Below are 19678 nucleotides of genomic sequence, written 5' to 3'. Positions count from 1 at the left end.
AAAGAAATCTTGCCTCAGTTTTTAACAGAAGCAAGTCGATCCTGCATATCAGTGAAAGGAACACTGAAGCCTTTACTATGTTGCGTCTTCCGGTGTGTGCACACAGCTCCTCTCTGTTACGGGAGCCTTGCTTAACTCCTCTCGCTGTGACCCTTGCACAGTTTTACAAATGTGCTGTAAATGCCATTAATTTTTACGATGCAGTTTCTGGGGGTCCGTTACTAATTCACAGGAATACATTTTATTTTTGTACTTATTTTTCATCTCGCAACCTTCCTGAATCCACCCATTAACCGTAGAGGATTTTTCACTGTTGTTTGTGCTATGAATTCTCTAGTATTTTCTGAACAGATAATTACTTCATCCAGAGTTAATAGAGAACATTTTTATTACTTCCTTTTTAGTCTGCAAAATTGAATTTCTTTGAGGGGGATGGACAAGTTTAATTTATTTTTAGTAATGTACGCTGATTACAGGAAGCAAGATTTTATTCTGACATTGCTGTGCATGCCGGTTGGGTGCTTTGACCAGCTCTCTCTGCACTACTTCTCTTGGGTTACTAGAACTTCTGGTTTATTGTTGAATAACTGTGCTTGGCCTCCCCTTGTTCCTCATGTGAGAGAAAATGTTTACTCTTCTCTCTGAAGTCTGGGGTTTGTGTATACGTTTGCCATGGTAACAAACTTGAACAATTGCAGTGTACAATCCTTTGCGTGTATACTTAGGGATTACATTGCCCAACACTCCATATGGATTTCTTTATATTTCCTTTAACTCTGGCCTCCAAATACTACCATATTTCTAAAATAAACAAGCATTTTTGTGTTTGTTGGTTTTCTTTTTCTTTTCTTTTTTTTTTTTTTGAGGAGATTGTGTACAAGTAGTGTTGAGTCTTTCTCTGTTTCTTGAGAATTCTCCTGTAGTTATAGAGTTTTTCTCCTAGAAGAAGTATACAATTATTATTTCAATGTTGTTAATAGTTCAAACCATGCATTTGTATTGGGTAAGGTTTGATAGCTTTCATTTTCCACAAATGAGTCATTTTTCCTAAATTATCAATTTAATAGCTGTAACATTGGCCACATCTACATAATGACTCTATAGTGACATCCCTTTCATGATGGTGACATGTCTGTAGACCTAATTTCCCTTCAGTCTTGATCAAGCCTGTTTTAAATAGCTAGCTTATTCTCAGTTTTGTAACTTTTTCTGTTTTCAATTATTTTTATTTCTGTTCTTTTATTAACATTATTCTGCCTATGTCTATGTCTAACATGTCTTCTTTTCTTTCCTTTTATTTTATTTTTTGGTTATTGACTTTTGGTTGTTTTTTGTTTGTTTGTTTTTATTTTGTTTTGTTTTGTTTTGTTTTTTGGAGACAGGGTCTCTCTGTGTAGCCTTGGCTGGCTCTATAGACCAGGCTAGCCTCAAACTCAGAGATCCACCTGCCTCTGCCTCTTGAGTTCTGGGATTAAAGGTGTGAGCCACTATGCCCAGCTATCTTGCTCATCTTGATACTGAAAAACAGATTATTGTGGGAGAATTTTTTTCTCTAATCTTTTCTTTTAGTGCCATGCTTTTTCTTCCAACACTGTATTAAGTTCACCACACACACACACACACACACACACACATACACACACACACACAGAGAGAGAGAGAGAGAGAGAGAATGTTGTAATTTCATTTTCAGTTGAGTTTTAATTTTTTGTTTTAAATATGACTTTCTATTTAACTTGTGATTATTTTCAAAGCATATTTTCCTAGTCTCCACATATGTGGAGGTTTCTCCTGTTGTTTTTTGGTTTTTGGTTTTCACTGTGAATCCACATTGGTCAGAGAACCCTCTTTATAATTTTAATTTGTTTACATTAACTTTGTGGCTCAGGGGTGGTGTCTTTCAGTGGATTTTTGGCTGGGTAGGAAGAGCATGCACCTGCTGGTAGAGAAGCACCCTGACACATGCCGGTTCAACCCCATCAGTTGATGGTGTTGAGCTGTTTCATTTGTTTCCTTGTTCGTTCATTTCTTTCCTTCTACCAATCAGAAAAAGACATTGCTGTCTCCAACAGATGAGGACATTACCTCAGTGGTAGAGTAAGTGCTTAGCATATCTGAGACCCGGCTTACTTCCAGGACTGAAAGAGCAGAGGGGCTAGAACTGTAATTGTGCGGTCACCTGTTCTTTCACTTCTGCAGGGTTTTACTTCAAATATTTTGCATGGCTGTTGCTCAGTGCACATGCGTTTAGAATGATACACCTTTTTGGGTGATTGAAACTTTTAAGATTATATCATGGCTGTTGTGATAGAATTGCTGCTCGCAACCGGTCAGACTAAACCAGGCCAATGCAGTTCCATGAAAGAGAGGTTTATTGTGGGGGGGAAAGGGACAAAAGGGGACCACGGAGGCAAAGGAGGAAAAGAGAGAGAAGGAGGGGTGAAGGTCAGGAAGGGTCTGCCTTTTATTTATGCAGTTAGGTAACTGCTTGCAGGTAAAGGTGGGAGATAAACCAAATGGATGCTGGGAGTGTATGGCGATTGCCATGGCAACAGATGGCGCGGGTCTCTGTCGCCTATGGGTGACATCACCATCATTTCTGGGTTCGGAGGCCATCTGCAACCAACCGTAAAGCCAGTTCCTGATACCAACAATGGCCATCTTTGTCTCTAAGAATTTAAATTAGATTTAAATGTGTCTTTATTAACACTTATACACCCACTCTTGACTTCTCAATTAGTGGTTGCAAAATGCATCCTTTTCTGTCTTTTGTAAGTAAAACTTCACCATGCACCAACAACTGTCTTTGAAGGGAGGGAGTTTCTTGTAGACAGCATATTACTGGCTTCTTTTTGAGAAGTGTAATCAGTTAGTCTCTGTCTTTTATACGATATAGTCGCACCATTGATATTTAATATGATCGTCGATGTTGTTAAGATTAAGTTCTCCATTTACTTTATGTTTCTGTTTCCTATGGTTCTAGTTTGTTGTTTTCTGAACCTGCTGTGGCTGACAGAACACTGCTCTGCCGTCATTGAGATTCGCTGCCTGTTCTAAGCCCATCTCCGACTGTAGCCTTCTTGTTGACTGTTCCATACAGCACGACTCCTCACACGCCACTGTGCTCTTCTCTTCTTACCAATCCGGCTGGCATGCAGAAACTTCGTGTCCTTACATTTTCTATTAGTGTAACTATTCCCTGTATATGCATTTAGAATAACAGCAGGCGTTGTTTTGATTGTTTCCAATGCCAAACACTTTATAAAACGAGTAGAGAGAAATCTATGACTTTTAGCTGTAACTGACTTCCGTGATCTTTCTTCCTTCACGGCATGCCAGGATTCCTTGTGATGCTTGCCTTCTGATTGCCAAGTCTCCTGTAGTCCATCTTCTGTGGTAAGCCTGTGGGTGACACATTATTTCAGTTTCTTAATCATTTGAGAGTGCCTTAACTTCATTTTTATTACTGAAAAAATATCTTTTTTTTTCTGAATATGAGATTCTGAACTGAGTCCTTTTCTTCCTGAAAATGTGCTGCGTCCTTATTGCTTCTGAGGTTCTCAGGAGAGGTTGGCTGCCATTTTAATTGTGTCTCCTTATAGAAGAGGTGCCATAGCTCTCTGGCTACTTTTAATATATATATATATTTTAATTTGGCTTTAGTTTTCAGAATCTTAATTATGGTGTGTCTTGGTCCTATTAGGTATGGGTGGTCCTATTTGGAGGTTTTGGTTTTGTCTTCTTGAATTTTTAAAGTTCTTATTCTTGCAAATTTTAAGACACGTTTAGTCACTATGTGTTTAGCTACTCACGCCCCTCCTTTCTCTATAGAGGACTCGGAGGCTGGGGCCATTAGACCTATGTGTGTGATCTCACACAGGTTTGGAACAGTGTTCTTCTTAATCTGCACTTAGTTTAGGAACAGAAGCCCTTCCATGTTCCTCTTTTAAAGGGCATCCATCTTCTACACACACACACACACACACACACACACACACACACACACACACACACGAACATACCCATATGCTTCAATTAGCACTTATTTTCTTATACTAGTGATTTCAAAGTTTATTGTTCTATTATCTTTGGGGGGAAATTTGAGACAAGTTCTTACTACATAGCCCTGGCTAGCCTAAAGCTCACAATGTAGACCAGGCTGGCTTTATACTCACAAAAATCTACCTGCCTCTGCCTCCCTAGTGCCATCATGCCTGGCTTATCTTTAAAGTTTAAGTCTTCACTGTATTTTAATTGAATGTGTTGTTTGTCTTATTGATTTTAGTATTTGGCCAAGAGTGGGGGAAAAATGAAGTGTTCTCTGCATTTCAGTTTCACTTTCTACCCTGGGGGTCGTGGTGTCTGTTTCCTTCGTAGTTATCATTACCCAACCTGATCTGGCTTTTCTGTCCATCTGGGGGAATTCCTTATCCACTTGCCTTTCAAGATCGCTCTCTGTTCTTGCTCCTTCCCTCTCTTCTTCCAGTTATATATTTACTATTTCAACCACACTCAGCAGTCTTCCTCGTTTTCTGTAGATTCCAGACTTTAACTTCTGACCACGCTCAATTCAGGTCAGACCTGCTGCTTCTTTTCTCAAGTATCTTCTGTTCTCCAAACTGACTCTTACCTTTCTTCTTCAGACGTAAATTTTAAGTGGGGAAGAGCTCATTTCTCAATTATTTAGCTTTAATAGGTTTGCGTCCTCAGATTTTATTCTGGAGGAGTTATTTTGTATTTTTAATTGTGTGGGGGGGGGCTCTCCATGTATGTGCAGTGCCCACATCGCCTAAGCTGGAGTTACAGGTGGTGCTGGGAACTGAACCTGGGTCCTCGGTTACTGAGATGTCTCTCCAGCTCCTGGCCTCACTTTCACATGGAGAACTCCCTGTGTTGGTTTTCTTTCCTTCTACACACTAAGTACGCTCAGGCCCTTGTTTGACTACAGATGTGTCATGTCGCTTGTGAGCCTGTCTCTACTTCCCACTGTTTCCATCAAAGACCTTGGCTTGGTAGAGGATATCTTTGGATGCTTGAGGAGTCTTGAATTGATTTGAAAATGATGTGTGAAAATGTTCATAGGCCCTGGGTGTCATCTGCATAAAGAGATGGGATTATAATAAAGACAGGGATTATGTGCTCCAGAGGGAAATGAGAATAGGGAAAATTACTTTAATAAAATTAGGTATTATGGTGATTTGCTGGTGGGCCTTGGCCCTGTGAGGTCTCATTCACCTTCTGTTAATTTTAGGATTTAATCTTTAATTTATGAGACGAAAACATAAGCTATTCACCACACTCCGACTATTGGGAGGTCTAAACTTCCTTTTGTGTCCTGGGCCCATCAAACTCAAGTCTCTGCCTTGATTTAGCACCTGGAACCCTTCCTTCTTGACCTTTCATGTTAGGACCCTAAGAACCAACAAATGCTTGGTGGGAAGGACAGGTCAGATGCTGGGATTTCTTCTCTTTGGTCCTGTTCGTTTGTGTTTGTCTCTTTAGTTTCCGAGCATTTTTTAAAAGCTCCACATCACTTGGGAGTCCAATCACTGGGATTAGGAGAGCACTCAGTTGGTAAGTGCACTCACAGGACACAAGGACACACACACACACACACACACACACATAGTAAAGGCCCAAAAAGAGTTGCATGTGTAACCCAACTCTTGGAGAGGAGACAGGAAAAGAGGAGTGTTCTGGAGCTTGCTGGCTACCAACCTAACTGAAAATCAAGCTCCAAGGTTCTGCAGGAGGCCCTGCCTCAAGGGAACAAGGTAGTGAGCAGTAGAAGATGCTGTGTCTTCTCCTGGCCTTCCGGTGCACATAAGGAGACCTGCACCAGCCTTGTGTCCATACACCCATGGCGTGTGTACACACACACACACACACACACACACACACACACACACACACACACACACGGAGAAAATAGCAGATAATTCGGAAAGTCCTCAATGTCATAAATTAAATATTTGTGTCTCCTCCAAGTTCCTGTGTTGAACTCCTCGCCTTAATTTGAAGGTCTTACGACGTATTTTAGAAGCGGGCTGCGTCCTGAATGCAGAACGTGTGGGGTGTTCTCTGTGAATGAGCTGGCGTCTTGGTTTTACGCTTCCCCACCTCTAGACCTATACGACACCACCTGTTATTTGGAAGCAAGTGGGCTATTGGTATTTAGTTCTGATCACACCAGCAGGCCAAGACATTCTGTTTTTCTTTTATCGCTGATCTTGAACTTAGAGTTGCCTTTGTGACTCTGTAAGGTCTTTCAAGCATGTTTTCAAAACAATGGGTGTTAACTATTACCTCTGTGATAACATTTCCTGAATTCTAATTCGAATGCTAGGAAGCAAACCAGCAGTGCCTGTGACTACTGTGTGACCCCACGGGGGTTGCCATGACATGGGTATCATTTTATTGTTAATCTTTTCACTGTCTCACCTCATTCACCTCCCTTCATCCAAACCTTCCTCATTTCATTTCCCCACATGTCTTATTACTCCTAAGCCAAGGCTAGATTAAAGACTTTACAATCCCCAGATGCCAAAAATCTGATTTTCTCCCCCTTGTAAAAAAATTAAAACTGGGAGCTTGGGTTGTAGTCCATTTGATAGAGTGTTCTGCAGCAAGCGTGAGGACCTGGGTTTGATCCCAGCACCCCCAACCAATCAATCAGTCAATAAATAATAAAAGTTGGGGCCTGGAGAAATGGCTCAGTGGCTAAGAGCACTTTCTGCTCTTGCAGAGGACCTGAGTTCAATTCCAAGCACCCATGTTTTACAATTGCCTCTAACTCCAGATCCAGGAGATCTCAAACACAATGCCTCCGCCCTATGCAGGCACCCACACTCACATGCACACGCTCACACACAGACACACCACATACATGTAAATTTAAAAATAAAAATTAATTTAAAAATAAAGCAACCCTCATGTATAAAACAAAATGAGATAAGATTTAATTGTGCTTAGTAAATATTTACCACCTACATTTCTAAAACTGTGTAAACTCGGGCAATCCTGAATATCAATCTTGGCCCTGCTGTGCACTGGGCAGACAAGTGAGTCGCTCCATGCTCGACTTCCTTAGCTGTAAAATAAAGAAGGAACCCCACTTGCCTCACAGGGTTACAGAGGAAGTGATTTATTACATATGCGGAATATCCAGCAGCATTCCACACAGAGTGAGCACTCAATGCCAGTTAAAAAGTAAATTACAGCAGACCCAGTAAAGAATGTCAGTGTACAACTTGCTTTTGACTTAGCCAGGGTAAGACTGATTCACTCGGAACCATCCATTGTTAGATTTTGTGAGAACTCAACACTTACGCCTTCTGTTTTTCCCTTCTGCCTCACTGGGGCTGTAGAGGGCTCAGGGAAAGCCTCTCTCTTTGGTGTTAGTAGAAAGAGAAAATCATCCTGTCTTCCTATTGCTCTGCATTCTTTTCCCTAATCCATGAGTCATCCGTGAGCCTTGCTGTGTCTGGGCTCTGTCCTCACCGCTGGCATCAGGAAGATAACTTCCCTGCCCTGAAGGTCTTCAGACATGCAGGGCTGGACAGATGAACAAGATGGCAGACACACACTAAGCCCCTGCCCTGTGGCAGGTATCCGTATTGTATCATCCCTTTCCCTTGTAATACAACCTTATCATGTCGGCACTGTGGCTTAGGGCACTTTTGTGACATGCCCAAGGTCCAATCATAAGAGATAAGATTTGAAGCAGAGAGCTCCGAGAATAGATACAGAGCCTCCCACTGGTGTGAAGACAGTAGAGACCCTGACATCACTGCCATTACTGCCTAGCAGTGTTGGGGTTTTAGGGCTGATTAGAATTATCTCCTCGAGGCACGAAGCACATGCTAGCTGAGGCATGCAAAGCTCATTCATCGACATTTACCATGTATTCCTGGCAAAGCAGTCAGACTAATAATAGGTGGACCTGCCTTAGTTTGGGCAAGTAAAATTATTGGGGAGACCTGTGTTTGAGTGCCTATTTTAAAACCAGGTGAATCACCTTCACCTCAAAAGTGACCTGGCATTCAGAAAAAGAGATGACGCGTTCAGTGTGATGCCGTGTCTCGGGTGAAGGCACTTGTGTGCTGCCTGTTCCTTTAGATTAATTTGCTAAACGTCTGAGCTCCAAGGAGATCATGCTATTGTTTTATACCCTACAGAAGTCTGCTTCCTTCCTTATATATTAGCAAAAAGTCTCCATCCTGTGTGGTATACAGAAGAGAATGGGTGCCTGCTACAGGAAACAGATCTTCGTACACACATCTTCTAGTGGTAAATAATGGTCCACTGGCTGACTTAATATACCAGCAATTTAAACCTAAGTCTGCATACGGTGAAGCATACTTACAAAATGATCGGAGAGCCAGGCATGATGACTCACACCTTTAATCCCAACACTCACAAGGCAGAGGCAGATAGATCTCTGAGTTTGAGGCCAGCCTGGTCTACAGAGTGAGTTCCAGGACAGCCAGAGCTACATAGCGAGACCCTGTCTTGATACAAAAATGATAGGAGACCCGGAATGAAGGTGTACTAAGCTTTGCCGGGTTTTAAACGAATCTGTTTAAAGTATTGAAATGGAGAGGTTTCTGAGAATTTCTTGCTTCAGAGGACATCACCTACTGGTAGAGAGTGACATTGCAGTTTTATTCTCTTGATGTTAAACTGTAGCCTGCGTAGCTTCAGAGGCTGGGCTAAGAGTCAGGCAGCCACAGGGAGAGCTTGATCCCTGGGTGCCTACATCTTCTCGGGCTTCTTCCCTCCTAACCCATTGCTAGGACCCACACATTGAAACAGAAAACCAGAACTATAAACGGAATGCAAATCTGGAAAATAGAACTGTTGCTTAAGTCTGCCCCTTATAAGGCATTCAAACCAATCTGCATACATACTGGGTTCATCTGCTGCCATTCTAACAAGCAGGTACATCCCCAACCGTCATCAGTCTGAAATTCAAGGATCTGACTCTTAACTTTGCCTTTTCCTTTGCCAGGGTACAACCAACAGCATCAGAGAAATAACTTCTGATAAAAATCCATCTTCTCTCCTCCTTGGGGAAGTCAAGGACGATGAAGAAAAAGATAGAATGGGTGCTTCTGTGGCCAAGCACATTGGACATTAGTCCTGTGAAAAAATCAGTTGCTACTCTACTTAAAGAGGTTTTGTTCTGTGACACAAGTGTAGTTTTACCAACTGGCCTCAGAGTTGCTCATATCTCATAGTGTGTGTGCACACACATTTATGTGTGTGTGAACATGTGTGCATGCTTGCGTGCCTGTGTGTGTGTGAGTGTGTGTGTGTGTGTGTGTGTAGTCCTAATGACCCAGGCACATAAGGGTCCTTTTAGAACAACCTCTTTCTTCTCCTCACCTTTTAGCTCCCTTGTTTTTTGAATGAGTCCACATTTTCTAAAAGGCTTTTTCCATAATACCTTCCTTTGGGTTTCATTTAATTTTGTTTAATTGGCTTCCTGTTAATTAAGAATGAGAACGAACTGGGTCATATGCACTCAAAGAGCTAAAGATCAGCTAAAGTGGCCCTGAAGGAAATAAAGCTGTAATTTGGGAACAGGTGAGCTGCACCGTTTACTCCTCAGTGGTGGGCAGATTCCTCTGACCTCAGTGTCCATAGGATGCTGAACCAATCATTCAACATGAAACTCCCTCAATCTGTTATGGACCCAAGGGTTGTGGGAGGGAGAGCTTGGGACCCGCTATGAGTCCAGCCCCTTTTCTCATAATCTTCAGGTCCTTTTAAAGTTGTGTCCTTGCGGAAGTGTTCTGGACATCATTTTTGCAACGAATTTTAGGTGGCATAAAACCTTGGATTTATCTACCCTGCTTTCTACACCACGCTTCCTGTCAGGATTCTTCAGCCACTCCATCTTTTATCAACATGATAAGAATTCAGCTTCAGGAATATACAGTTTTTCTACCAACAACCCCTTAAAAGATGTTTTCCCTCAGTTTATTTAGAGGAGAATTTGATTCACTAAGAAAACTATCTCATGAATGTTGGCAGTTTCTTTCCTCGACTGGAGGGGGAGGGGCTTTGTGCTGTGATAGTAAGACCAGGGGTCACACCATGCATTTTCTGGCAACCGGAGAAAGGACAGGCAGGCTTTAATGGTGAAAGTTGCAGGCACTCGTGAGTCACAACTTTGAGGGTTGAGATTCTGTCAGGCGCTATTCACAATGGTTTTGCACTCTGTATATATACACACATGCACACACAGAGACGCGCGTGTGCACACACACACACACACACACACACACACGAGCACACACATCAGTGACAGATGACCTATTGAAATAATTTCAGAGCCAGCCTGTGGTTGCTACGACAACCAATGCTCTCTTGGCTTTTATCTGGCCATGTGACAGGGACTTTGACGTCAGCCAGAGGCAGAGTCTGTGGCTGAGTCCGCACAGTCAAAGGCTTGTGAGAATCTGGTGGATGCTGGACCTTGCTGCTGCTGCCACCGTGCCGCTGCCGCTATTGCTGTCACTTCTGCTGTGGCTGTTGCTTCCCAGGGGCTGCAGGAGCATGGACTACTAAACCCCACACTTCTTCAGCTTGAGGTAATCGGTTTGCTTTATACACAGGAGTTCCGTGTTTTCACAGCCCCTGGTGGCTTTCCCTCCCCTCGTAACCTCCTACAACTTTGCCTTCAAGAGCAGTTACTGACGAACCCAGCCAAAGAATGTGAAGCAGCTCCCAGTCACGAACTGCAGGCAGTCTCAGGAACTTGGTTATATTTGGATTAATGTCCCATGGAGTAGGTTAAAATGTAATCTTCCTTGCGAAACGCTTACTAACGTATGTTATTTAGAAATTCTCATTTTGCAGGGTGAGCCAAATTTGCTCCCTCGAATTCTAGGAATCCCTCCTTCAGTTGTTGTTTGGGGTTTGGTGACTCCAGCACCGCCTTGCAGGGAGCAGCTAACTTTTCCTTGTTGCTGCTGCTGATTCTGCGTCAGCCCACAGCAGTCTGGAATTCGGTTTCTACCTCACTTGCAGCGTGTATAATTAGCTACAATGGGAACCGTGAGAAAAGGCTCTAGACTTTGAAAGTTGTGGTTAGTATTGTAAAGGGAGCTTTTGATACTTTGTAAACAAGAGGGGAACTGTCAACAGCTTCCTGTTTAGAGAGAAAGAATCTGCAATGTGCCAAGGAAGTTGGGGTGGGACCTTTACGTGTGTATGCCTGTGGTTGTTTTGTGGGTGTTACTGCGAAGTGCTATTTTGTGGCTCTCTCTGAAAACCCGGCTGAAGAGGAGGGGCTGGCTGGCCTTTTCTAAGGAGCTCTGTAAGCTGGTTCTGATCTTTATTCTTAAAAATAATTATCTTGAGAAGAAAAAAGCCTGGAACTAAATATACATTGATGCGAGGTCTACCTTAACTGAAATGTAGATTTAAAATGCTGGATAAAAATTTGCTCCAGGTCTTTTTTGAGCAATTCGGTAACTCTGATTCGCAAGGATTTCTCCAACACGTCATGCTCCCGGAGGCTGTGTGTGCATTGCTGTGGTTCTGCCAGCATCTTCTGCAGCTTGTAATTTCAAGGAAACCTCAGGCTCCGAAGCAAACAGAAGCCTAGATTGACAAACAGGTTTCTACATCTTAGAGATGTAACAGCAATGAGGCATGTTTTAGTTAGCCATCTGGGATAGGACCAGCGTCTGAAGGAACATAGACCGACACACTACATATGTGCTCTGTGGGTTGGTGATATAGTTATATTTTAGTTTGTTTTTTTTGTTGTTGTTGTTGGGTTTTTTTGTTTGTTTGTTTTGTTTTGTTTTTTGCTTATGTTACTGGGTTCGGAATTGTGTGTTCTATGTTTTGCTCTCATGGGGGAGAAATCTGAAAGCCCTTAGCTGCAGAAGTAAATGAATAACTGCTTGTATCAATTCTTTCCTAAGCAGCTTTCAGTGAATGGACCTTTTGATCAGGGCTTCCATTAGGATTGTCCACTGTCTGATGTGCTTGTACGTACCATGAATTTACTAAGACATCTTCCAGTCATTTAACTGACCTCACAGTTCTCGTAACCCAGACACTACCACTTTAATGTGTCAACTGGTGCGTGACATTTCAGTTGAGCAGGGAGAGGACCAGGTAGCACTGTCATTTATAGGCATCTCTTGTAGCATACACTTGGTGCTTAACTTTTCTTGTCCCAACTATGATACCTTCATTCATTTTTTCTTGGTTCTCTCCCTGGGTTTTAAATTCACAACATGATTATGTACGACAGCCTCTTGCATGAGACTGGATTCCAACAATAAAAAATGTGAGAGAGAGTCGGTGTTAGTGGCAAAATGTCGGTGATAAAGTTGGGAAAAGAGCCTCCATGATGAGAAGAGAGACTTTCAAAGCCATGAGCCAAGGGCCCTTTTTTTTTTTTTTGGGGGGGGGGGGGCAAAAAGAGGAAAAGGGGGTTCTCAAGAACCATCTACCTGCAGCCGTGAGTGTGTGCTGCTTTCAAGGTCAAGTGTGTTTGGGCCTCAGAAGATGCCAGCATGGAATGATTTACTCTAGAAACCTGGCTGCTGAATTATTAAAGGGCTCTGTGTCTGGTTTCAGGAAACCTTAACCCTTTCAGTGCCATGAACATGTCTGGCAGTCTGGTAATGCCTGTGGACTCTTTTTCAGAATGATATATGAAATGCATAAGACAAAGTGTGCTGGGTTGCAAAGGGAACTACTTTTCATTAAAATGTATCTTTAAAAGGAAAAGAAAAGAAAAAGAGGCTATGAGTTTGAAAGAGAGGGGGAGGGGAAGAGGGAGCGGAGAGGGTATATAGAAGGGGTTGAGGGGAGGAAAGAGAACAGGAGAGGTAAGTTATTATCGTATAATCTCAAGACATAAAAAATAATAAAAACAAAATGTACCATCTTTTAATTATGATGGGATAATTGCTTTGTTAATATGTTATTAAGTCGTATACCTGACCGGCACGTGCAGTAGTTACCACAGTACTGAGGCGGTGCTACTCTCGAATGCTGTTTTGAAATAGAGTTAGTCTAAGAACTGCAGTATAAAATGCAAATATCTGTGATTCGTCTTGGCAATATCCCAGGCACTGTGGTTTGTGACCCACATTTTAATGGAAGGAAATACTAAATTTCAGTTTGGGGTGTGGAAACAAAAGATGTCATGTTTTTAACCACCAAAGTTCTTGGGGTTCTTCTGAATTCTATCTGCTTTGGAGGTAACTAACATGTGAGCTTGTGGGGCCAGAGGACGTAGAACCCCCTGGACAGAGTCTATAACCTCATTTCGGTTCCACAGCATCTGATTTTATTCTTGGACCATGAGAATTTCACAGTGTACTCTAAATACCTGGTATGGACAGGAACGGCTGCTATCTGCAACTCGCCTCTAATACCCCACCGACTCCATCTTTACTTGTCTTCGTTGCCTGCACTGAGGAACTCTTACCTGGGTAGATATGGGTTATGAGGAAAACAGAGTATTGGCAGGTCACTCAAGTTCAAACCAGGCACCACAGAGAACCGTCACTGTTTACAAAGAGACCTTTATCCACACAGGGAAGATAAGTGAGCGGTGCTTATGTGAAGCATGCTGGGAAAAGGAGGCCCTTCCCAAAAGAGCAGAACTGGATGCACAACGTATTTAAGGTCGAGCAGGAGGTATAATCACTATTGTTTACTGTGTGTCAGAGAAGCTCTCGTTCCCTACATTGTTTTGAATGAGAAAAAAATAGTGTTGACTTTCCTCTGTGCAACGAGGGAAATTTGCTGTCCATTGGCTGCTGCCACAGTCCTGTGTTTCGAGAGACCAAAGCCACCCTTTCAGTTATACCAGCTCCTACCTCCCTGGCAGTGTAGAAGAATGGAGCTAAGATGGTTTTGCACTAGCTGTTGTTTAAACTAAATCCAAATCCCTTGCATTTGAAATGGAAGCTGAGTAATTTTTCCTGTGGCCTCAGAGGGATTACGAAAGAGGATGTTCTCAAATAGTTCTTGCTCTTTGGATTAGAAAAAACACCTGCTTGGAGCCTGGGTCTCTGTGGCAACCTGCAGGGAAACTTGGAGAAAGTCTAACATCCCCAGCTGTCCTTTGCTTCTAGATGGAGGTGTTGGAAACCTCGGCAGGGAATGGAATGTGTCATTATTTTTTACGAAGTCAACTTTTCTTTAAATGGTGTCTTGGGATGGAAAGCAACTAACAACAGCATTACAAAATTCAGCATATTTTTACTGTCTCCATAAGAGACGCCATGAAAGTTAGTGTCCATTGAGACTTTCATACAGAAGTTGTATGATAAATATTGAGTTCACTGGTGCTATATTCTCCAGACCAATACAGTTTTTCATCTTTGTGCTTAAATGTATGGCTTTTTGTGAACTATGTCTATAGATGCCATTGATGTCGCGCTGAAATGGCTCAGTGCTTAAGAGCATGTGCTGCTCTTGCAAAGGACGTCAGGTCCCAGAAACCATGTCAAAGGGCTCACAACTGCTTGTAATTCCAGCTACAGGGGGTCTAACAGCTTCTTCTGGCCTCCACAAGCACCTGCACACATGTGCCATACACTCACACAGGCACACACGTGTGTATTAAATAGAAATGACAATTTTTAATTAATCATCCTATGTTAATCTAGAATGGAACAGACTCCTGTCATGATAAAGTCCTATATTTGACTGCAGGCAAGAGATTGCTAATGTGAAAGACATTCCTGCTGTTGCCTTTCTTAGACGGAGGCTTTTCTCAGTCTGTGAGTTCTGGTCAGCAACTCCAGCAGAGCCGAGACCTGCACATCCTCCTTAAGCAGATGACCTGGTTACTATTGCTGTGACGAAAATACCCAACAAAGACAAATTAACAAGGGACAGATTCGGCCAGGCACGGTGGCACACACCTTTAATCCCAGCACTTGGGAGGCAGGCAGATCTCTGTGAGTTTGAGGCCAGCCTGGTCTACAAACCAAATCCAGGATACACAGAAAAACCTTATCTCAAAAAACAAAACAAACACAAAATAAACAGACACAAAACAACAACAACCAAAATAAAGGGAGGTGTTGTGGCTCACAGTTAAAGGGATGTGGTCCACCATGCCAGGGGCAGGATGACAGCAGGACCACAAGGCAGTTGGTCACATCACATCCTCAGTCAGGAAGTAGACCCAGATGAAGGCTGTTTCTCAACTTGTTTCCTCCATTTTCATTTAGTCCAGGGTCCTGGCTCATAGGATGATGCTTCCCACAGTTAGGGTGGATTTTTCCACCTCGAGTTACCCCATAGATTTATCTCCTAGGCGATCCTAGATCCTGTCACGCTGAAAATCACAACTAACCACTACATCATGTTAAACATTTTAAATGATGACTCTGAAATGTTTTAATTTCTGTTACACATGTATTGGGCATAAATGCCAAAGAGTATGACTGTGTGCTGTGTGCTAAGGGGACTCCCATAGACCACAATCAGTTCTGTGATGATCGAATTCGCAGCATCCTGAAGGCACAATAACAAATAGTGTTCCACAAAAGTGATGGCACCCCATACCTTCCCATGTCACACCCTGATCAGCTGTGGCAGGATCAGTCAATTCTCAATCATCTGCTAGGTGGCTTTTGTACGCATCATATTACGTTAGGCGTTTTGGGTCCCTCCTTACCATGGCCCTTGATTGGTGTCTACCATTAGAACAGAGAACCTTAGTGGCTCTGACTTCTTGACTTCTGTCTTTGATGCATTCAGTAAATCCTAAACACCTACTATGTACCAATGTTGGACTAGACATGAGAGGTACTACATGGGACAAAATAACTCAGGTCCCCGCCCTTGGGCCACTCACAGTCTAACTGGAGAGGATACAAGAAACCAGGATTCTGTCCCTCACAGCTGCACTGTTCACTGCAGTCACATAGCCTGGAAAACATATGATTCTATTCCAGAATCAAACTTTAGAAGAGACCTCATTGGTGAGCAATCTCTTTCCCCCTGATAGGATCAGAGATTCCAGTTGAGTGTCTGTTCCCAGTGGGCCAAAGGTTATCTGTCCCTCATTCAGGAGATAAGTGACCAAGAAAACAGATATCTCTTATGCCAGTACTCAGGGTTATTAAAAGATAGAACCTGCATTACTCTTTAGAAACAATCTTTACACTGGTACCCAAATATCTCCTGTGTTTTCTGTGTTAACCAGTAAGAATAGGCTCGCTGCTTCAAGAAGCAGACCTGGGTTCTGATGGTGTAATACAATGCTACTATCTTCACTCACTCACAAATCCGGCTTGAGAAAAATGCTGTTTCCCATTCACACAGGCACCCGGAGACTCCACCTCCTCCTAAGTTAGTCTGAGTGTAAATCCTGTCTGTGCCACTTCATGTTGCTTCTTTTTAATCGAAGTAACAGTTTTCTCATTTAGACAATACTAGTACCTAGCACGGGGTTTTTGAATCAACTCCCTCCAATAGTGACTGGCAGATTTAAGCACACAATAGCTTGACGTGCTGTAAGTCATCTACAGATCTGCCAATGATGCCAGCATCATCCAAGAGGCTGGACAAAGGCATTTCCAGGGTTAGAGACCTGTGTCCCTGGTGTTAGAATCATAGACAACTCTGAGGAGGCTACAGAGATTCTGGGTTCTTTTCAAAGTAACTACTTCCCCCTGAAACACCCAGTTTTTTAAATGAAGGAGCAGAGAGACAGAGAATAGTAAAATTTCCAGTGTCACCCAAGTTTCTAACCTTTAGTGTTTGGCGCCAAAACCCTGGCTCCATTCACTATGCAGATCTGCTCTTGCAGTTGGAATATGGCAGATTTTCCCCCTAGAAGTGCTGTTATTATAAGTGCAGATTATAATCTCCAAAAGTGGTCACAAAATCCTAATCACTCCTGTGGATGCTTGTGAAACATTGTCATTCTGTATCAAGAGACTCTGTTGTATTACCCTTCCTGCCTAAAGGAGCTTAGTCCAGCTAAGGGACCATAGTGAGAAAATGCCACACAAATTTCAAGGGTAGATCACAAAAAGATACAATTTCCCATTCTCTACAGCTCTCTTGTTTACCTCATGTGTTGTATTCACCCCTGGAACCCAGCCTCCATGTGTGAAGATGCCCAGACATATGGAGAGGTCATAGTTGTTTCAGCTGATGGTCCCAGCCAACATCTAGCACCAACTGCCAAATACGTGAATGAGGGAGTCTGAAGATGACTCCGGTGCCCTGCTGTGGGGTCTCTCTCCCCTGTCCTTATGCCCAGCTGATAAGTTATCCTCTCTGAGCCTTAAGCCCAAAAGCTCGGGGTTAATGTTTTAGGTCATCTGAGTAAATAGAATACAGAAGGTAACGGTGCAATATGAATGTGGGGGTTTTGACTTTAGAAACATAAAGGTTAAAGGGCTTTTGTGTTTCCATACAAGTACCTAGCCTAAGCTGAAATAATTTCTGAGGAAAAATGTCTTTTGCTCAGCTTAGGAACAGGCATAGCTCGGCCTGTGCGGAGCTTACCGAGCAAGGAGGAGGACCTGAGCTCAGATTCCCACTTAAAGACCAGATGTAGTTGTATACGTCTGTTGGTCAGGGTGGAGTGGGGTGAAGTAGGAGATGGATCAGTCCTTGGGGGCTCAGTGACAGCCAGTCTAGCTAAAATGGTGAGCTCTAGGTCCCAATGAGAGACCTTGTCTCAAAAACATAAGATGGAAAACCAGTTGAAGAAGAGATCCTGACATCAATCTCTGGCCTCCACGTGTGCCTATTTAAACAAGTGCAACACACACACACACACCACACACACACACACACACACACACACACACACACACCACACACACACACACACGCACACATACACACACACACACACACACACACACACACACACACACACTATACTCCCCCACACACAAGCATGAATGATCTTTAAAACACATCCTGTGTATTGATTTGGAAGAGCAGCCTGTATACCATCTTGTTGCTGGGCTTGCAGATGATCAGCTGCCCCTAGTGAAGTCTCATTCACAACCTCCTGCCTGCCGTTCCTCCCTGTGTGTGTGGCCATGTTTGTACTTTCTTCCTGGTCCTCTTTGTGTGCTCTGTCTTTCCTACACAAGCACACTCTGTCTAACCTTCGGCCCGATGTCTCCTTGACACTCCCTTTGGCCCATTCCCAAAACTCGGGGACCGTTTTTCACTCTAATGGTAAACTTGGGAAACCCCTAGGTGAGGTAATAGCTCACTCCGCAGCCCTTTTCCTCTTAAACAGACTGCCAAAATGGCAAGTGTCCTGCTGGCTTGTGGCTTCTCGTGCCAGTTAAACAGAGCTCCAGAATCCTCAGAAACGTCCTTTTGCACTCCGTGCCTTCTGCTGGAGAGAGATCAATACAACCAAATTTCTCATTTGCTTAAACTTCAATCCTTCCTACTGGTCTTCCATTTTCCCCTGAGAAGCTCCTCATTCGTTCGCACAGTGGGGCACTATGAAGATACTACAGTCTGCCTGTAGACGAGTGAGAGTTTTCCAGTCATCCCTTATTCTCTCTGAGAGACACTGGGCTGGCGTGAGCCAAGCACGCTGGCCTGTCAGCAGTCAGAATGTGGCCCATCTTGACCAGGAACTGTTAGCTGTTCTGTCCATTGTTATCAAGACACTTTCTTTATCAAAGATACAAAAGATCAAAGATACCCCACTGTGTGGAGTGCTGCTAGGACCAGGCACTCTCTGCAAAACATACAGTCTGCTTAGGGAAGCTGGAATAGCATCCACAACCAAGGACAGAGCTCTGCTGTCCACCCTGATAAACCATCTACAGCCTGGCATCATGACCAACACCTAGAAAGTGCTCATTGAGTTCTAAGCATTGAGATGACCGTGAGCAGGAAATGATCTTTAAGCCTTAAGTGGAAAATGTTGGACTTGATCACTAGATATCAGGCGATGACCCATGAGTGACATTATGACCCATAAGAGTATCCACCCATCTGGAATCAAGAAAATGGATAGGAAGCCTAAGGACATGTAATTCATAAGGGAAGTCTACGGAGGCTCTCGAAAACTGGATTTGATCAGATAGGATGTGAAAAGCTACAGGGAAGTCAGAGACACTGAGGCGCACATGTGTGACCAGGACAGTGATAACTTTAGTGATCTTGCTCCTTCTGATTCATTTATGTTATATTTATATAATTATAGTTAGTAGCCCTAGTGAAAATCCTGGACCTCATGAAAAACCAGTGCGGTGGTGTGGTGGCCCCAGTGGCTCAAATATTTGAATGATTTTAGGAGGTATTAGGTTTGGCTTTGTTGGAAGTAGTGTGTCCCTGGGGATGGGCTTTAAGGTTTCAAAAGCCCAGTCTCTGCCCGCTGTATCCAGACGTAAGCTGTCAGCTCCAGTGCCATGCCTGCCTGCCTGCCAGCATGTTCCACTATGGTGGTTATGGGCTCACCCTCTGAGACCGTAAGCAAGCTCCCAGTTAAGTGCTTCTTTTTATAAGTTGCCTTGGTAATGATGTCTCTTCACAGCCATAGAACAGCAGCTCACCCGCCCCGTTACTCTGAGGGGAAAAAAAAAAATCTTTGACTCAATTCACCAATGAGAAATTGGACCGTTTAGTGAAGTTTTAGTAGTAGTTCTTTATAGCTATCTTTCATAATATCTGACATTTTTAAACA

General features: G+C 43.1%; 1 protein-coding gene across 14 annotated transcripts in view; it reads left to right on the top strand.

Annotated features, from left to right (window-relative positions):
- Ncald (neurocalcin delta) overlaps nt 1-19678 on the top strand; it is a 435285-nt gene that overhangs the window by 328704 nt on the left and 86903 nt on the right. The window contains 1 exon segment of one of the 14 annotated variants that reach the window (NM_001024371.1): nt 10454-10598. The exons of 12 other annotated variants lie outside the window; for them this stretch is intronic. The gene's annotated coding sequence lies outside the window, so the exon portion shown is untranslated. 14 annotated transcript variants of the gene reach the window in all.

This window comes from Rattus norvegicus, chromosome 7 (genome assembly GCF_021556685.1).
Source record: "Rattus norvegicus strain SHRSP/BbbUtx chromosome 7, alternate assembly SHRSP_T2T, whole genome shotgun sequence".
NCBI lineage: Eukaryota > Metazoa > Chordata > Mammalia > Rodentia > Muridae > Rattus > Rattus norvegicus.
Note: the sequence above shows the minus strand (reverse complement) of the source record. Positions and strands in the feature narration are given on the sequence as shown.